Source organism: Styela clava, chromosome 7 (assembly GCF_964204865.1).
Source record: "Styela clava chromosome 7, kaStyClav1.hap1.2, whole genome shotgun sequence".
In the NCBI taxonomy this organism is placed as follows: domain Eukaryota; kingdom Metazoa; phylum Chordata; class Ascidiacea; order Stolidobranchia; family Styelidae; genus Styela; species Styela clava.
The window spans coordinates 16,568,290-16,573,560 of record NC_135256.1 but is presented as its reverse complement, the minus strand read 5'-3'; positions in this window follow the sequence as shown (position 1 = coordinate 16,573,560).

Sequence of the window (5,271 nt, the reverse complement as noted above, 5' to 3'; positions counted from 1 at the left end):
GATGTCGCTTGTGGCTTCCCGCGCACAAATATTTGACGAAAAAGGGTAACTGATTGTTGTAATCAAATATTTTTAACTGATTACTTTAATTACTCCAGGTTGCCGTTACGAGTCGATCACGCTTCTAACGCCTGATCTCAAAGTTGCAGAATGAAGATGACGGTTGGGATTTGCTTCATACATTTTCTGATCGCATAATACCTAGTTCATAGTATTTTCGGGGGTGTTTATCTCGGTGACCGTACATTTGAACCCACGTACATTTGAACCCATGTGTATATCCGCGGGATCAATCTATATGCAGGAGCTAAAACCCATGGGTTAGGGTTAGTATGGGTTCAAATATCCGTAAAACAAAAAAAAAATTCCATAAGTGCAATAGCACGCAGGTGCAATTGTCGTGGGTTCAGATGTACGTGGTTCAAATGTACGTGGGTTCAAATGTACACGGGTTCAAATGTAATGGAACCGTTTGTATCAGATCTCACATTTTTACATCAGTGACGGGAGCTTAGTACAAAGAATTCAGCATTTCCATTATATTTGTCTGTTTTGTTTGTCGAGTAAACGCGCACGTGGATGTCATCAAAAATGTAACCTTCCTTCCACTCAATGAAAAAATAACGGCGTGTTTAGCTTAATATCAATGCATTCTCCAAATTGACGTACAAATCTTAGCTCATTGACTTTCGCAGCCAAGAATGTTTATATACAATAACGTGCCGGCGATGTCCTTTAAAGTGGAGTCACAATGTGACGGTGTTTCGATGCCTACTGCCCTACAGCTACAGTAAGATAATTTCTCCGCCCAAACCAAATGGCAGAGAAACATCAGCAACAGCATTAATCACGGTTCTATGTGAAGTAAATACGTTAATTGACTGCTCAAGACAAGTGCATATCGACGACGACTGATTCACATATTTAGTGTTATGAAGCTCGTGAAGGGGTAGACTGTTATTTACGGAGCCCCACAACAAGAACGTAACAAAAAACAAATTGTTACTTACCGATTAATATTAATGAGTGATTTGAAATTACTCTATTTAATAACTCGGATGTATTTGCTGCTTCTTAAATTTTATTAATGTCATTTTGAGTAAACGAATAGTTCGCGGAGACTCTGGCTCTGTATGAAGCACTTTGAGTCTGTCGCAACAGTAGACCTCTTGGTAAAAAGCGATCATGATACAGGTATGTACGGCCATAAAGAACAATCCTGAGATTTCGTCATCCAGCGTAAGGGTATAGACGTATATCAATGTGTTTAGTATCTATGTCAGCCAATGCACTGCAGTTGACTACGTTCGCGTTGAGTGGCGCATCGTGCTAAGCCTTAGGACTACGCTTGATTTCTAACCTAAGATTAGCGCTTCCCAAACTTATTTCGCCACGGAATGTTAATACTTTTTATGATGTAATTTCAGTTTTGTCTCTACTTTCGCTTGAGGCACATAATATGCAGCACCTACGCCAAATGGATTTTTCGAAACGTCAGTAAATACTTGTACATAGTCTCGATAGTTTTCGTGTATATGGTCAAGAAATGACGTTTGAAGTATTGTTGGTGAACATGTTGTACCATAAATAGTTAACGATGTATCAATTTGCGATGGCTTCATTATCCAGGGAGGAATCTTGAAATTGACATCTTTTGCAACAGAGAAGTCGGTAAAAAAGCTGTTGGTTGTTTTCATAATAAACGTTGCAAATGACGGTTTGTCAGGAAAATATTCTTCCCACGACTGTTTGAATAATTGTGCTGTAATTTCGCTGTCATGAGGAATCATTCTGCATTTGTAATGTAGACCTTTTCTATAATGTATAATATGTAAAGGCATTTCGTTACACTGGGATTGTAACGCTATAATAGGAGTACTTTTTAATGCAACCAAACACTGTGATTGGATTACAGCCAGTTTCCGCAATATAGTCGTTGTTCTTATTGCTCCTGTTCTTGTTCTTTGACACGTTTTTGAAAAGTCGCGTTATTCTTTGATTACTGGACCAATTGCTTTGAAATTTTCAGTAGGTAAAGATGGAATTTTTTTCTAGAAGGCTATTACTTTTATTAATTTCAAATATTCCTGTGAGCTTTATGAGCTTTTTATTTTGAGCTATGACGTCATCAAAATTTGCCACCATGTGCCGATTCCGCAAACATATATCGATCACTTGATCAACGAACAGGTTCCGTGGTCAAGCCTGCTGGTAAGTTACCGTACCGTACAACAGTGAATTTCAGCGTAACGTGTCTATATATTTGAGCATAGCTCTCTTGTTTAAGATCTAATCCCTTCAATATTTGTATACAGTAAGTAAACAATTACTTTCGACTGTGACCACTTGTAACACAAACATTTGTTTAATCTATGTGTTTATTATCACAGCTGAGTCCTATGAAAATGGCAACACGAAGATCGTGTTTGCATCGGATTATTTAACATTTATCCTGACTGTTGATTGTAATAAATTTGAAGGTAATTTTTGAAGTGTAACAAGTGCAGGAAACAAATTAACTTTTACTTTGCATACAACCGCAAGTTTAGGAACTTGGGCGAAGATCTTATTTATTAAGTAACCGCTTCAGGAAACATCAAGCGCATTAAATAAAATAAAACTATAGTATTTTTTCAGCACAAATCATATAAAATGAAATAACTCCGAAGTGTATAAAATAAGGTCTTAAAACTGACCCCGTGGCGCCGTGATTAGTTCATACCAATATTCACTATGATAGTTATTTTCGAAATACAACGCTATTTATAACATAGTCTCAAATTTTTCAGGTATTCGATGAATCGGAGTGTATACACCAACATCATATATCCAACAGCGGAAGATCTTCTTGGCGCCAGGAATACTTTAATTGATTTGAATGTGACATCACCTTTAAGCAGCGCCGGATTAACCATTAACAGTATAAGCACGTGCTTAGGGCACCAAGCAAGAGGGGCACCACAGAAATTTTAGAGCAGAGTTTTATATAGTTTATCGGTATTTATTAAAATATTACGAGTTCACCAGACGACTCAAACTTCAAAATGTTCGCCTATTTTTTGTCTTCAAGTATCATATTAACCTTCTTTACTAAAAATAAACACTGAAACTTATTTATTGGACACGAAATGGGCCTATGAGTCGTTTTCTTAAATTGTTGTTGTTTTTTCTTTCTAGTTTTCACCTTGTTGCTGCATTTTTATTTTGAAAAAATTTCTATTCACTTCAACAATTGGACCAATGAACTATTTACACTATGTGGCGGTTCCACGATCGCATTTCAACGATATATTGGTCAGCAAAGTCGAGAGTTTCTTGATAAGGCAGACCGTGGTGGTCCAAACTCTGTCATGCTGATACATTCCGTGCGGCTCACAGAACAATTTTAGCGTATATTTGTATCTAATGGAGTAACGTTTTTGAGTTTTTTTTTAGATGGGGTCGGGATCCCGAAATTCAAACCCTTTTTCTAACGCTTTGTGCCTTTATTTTAGTAAAAACACTCGCGTCGGCCATGTGACAGTAGTGACGAAACGCAGAGCCGACTTAACGCCGCGTAACCCAGTTTTTTTTTTAGCTAGGTCCCGAAAACCAACTTAGACTGACTTGGTTGGTATTGGTATGACGATGTCACTAAGCTTGCTGATGCTGCAAGTTTTTAAATTACTCAATATAACAATTCGTAATAAAATGAGTGTCGCAAGAAAGATGACATAAGAAAATGTATTTCCTTGTCCATCACGCAGTGTCTGGTTTGATTTCAAGTAATATCTGTCACGAAAGAATATAATTTGAAGCGACATTAAACGCGAGATGCGCAAAATACAACGGTAATTCTCGGGAATTAACTTTAAAATAACTGAAGGCTTAATATATCTTTTTTAAACGAACGCCACCCACAGGTACCGGTGAAATTTCAAACTGCAGTTGTGACTTGTATCCTTTGGTATTTCGATTCACGTTGAGACTGGAGCCATGAATCTTTATTGTCACACTCCCTCAGGATTAGAGCCCAACTGATATATCGGCCCGATATTGCGTGTTTGCATATATTTAATATTGTCAGTAAACGGCCGATATATATATCGGCTATATATAACAGTTGAAAAACCTGAAAATGTTCGTAAAAGTTTTATTTACTGTTGGTTGTGATTATTTTTAATGGATAATACACTTATGTGGTTTATAGTTTTTATAATTAAATTACACATGAGGGGGCACCAAAGTCTTCAGTGCTTAGGGAACCAAAGAGGCTTAATCCGCCCCTGTCTCTAGGTATTTCTCAATGCTCAGAGATTGCTGTTGAAACCGATATCTCAACAAAATAATGCCACGGCCCAAAATTAGATTGTTTGGCCTATATATATTATTAGACACTCATACCTATTAACGATACGAATGAATATTCAGACGCATACTATATTGAATATTCACCAATTTCAGTGTTCGTTCGATATACCGTGCAGTGTTTGGAATACTTCCCATATTTACCATGAAATCTTTCTATCTAGTATTTCTGCACCCTATTTGGAATGGGGGTTATATACAGTTTAATACCGTCATTAAATGGGTTATTAGAGCTGCTAATAAGTTCGCCAGAAGACCTTCACAATAGTATTCTTAATCACAACAATATGTCAAACCCTGACTGTTGTATTGACAATAATATTCATTCTTTCAATGTCAAAGTTATCTCAATCATGTCAAAGTTATCTGACAAACCCGGCAATCTTCGAAAAGAAATTGAAAGTATAAAACATCATTCGACACATTTGTCTTGCGAAAGGGTCCCATACTTCTGTCGGCTCTAATGCTTTAACCCAGCATGCTGTACGACACGTAACAGAAACGGACAGCGCATGAATTTTATGAATTCGTCGTCGCCCAATGCACAAACTCATCAATACTCCTATGGGAGTGGCAGTAATAACAAAGTCAATCACTCCAATCACCAATCTTTATCCAATTCTACAACGTCCTGCTGGTACTATCAGCCCGTTACCTTTTGCAAACGAGGTTATTTTTTCTGCCCAGGGCGTAGTAAAGACCATCACAGCGACATATAAATTCAGTTCGTAAATTTGATTCCAGTTCTTCACACACAAACGTTTTCTAGCTATTTGATAGAAAGGGCGGTCGAAAATTTCCTTTTGATACAGGAGCAACAGTTTCTTTGATCCCCCACATTAGAAAGTTGTAACGTTCTCGACCAACGATACACCAATAACATGGTAGGGTCAACAAGTTTTGACTCTCTCAATATATGGAAAT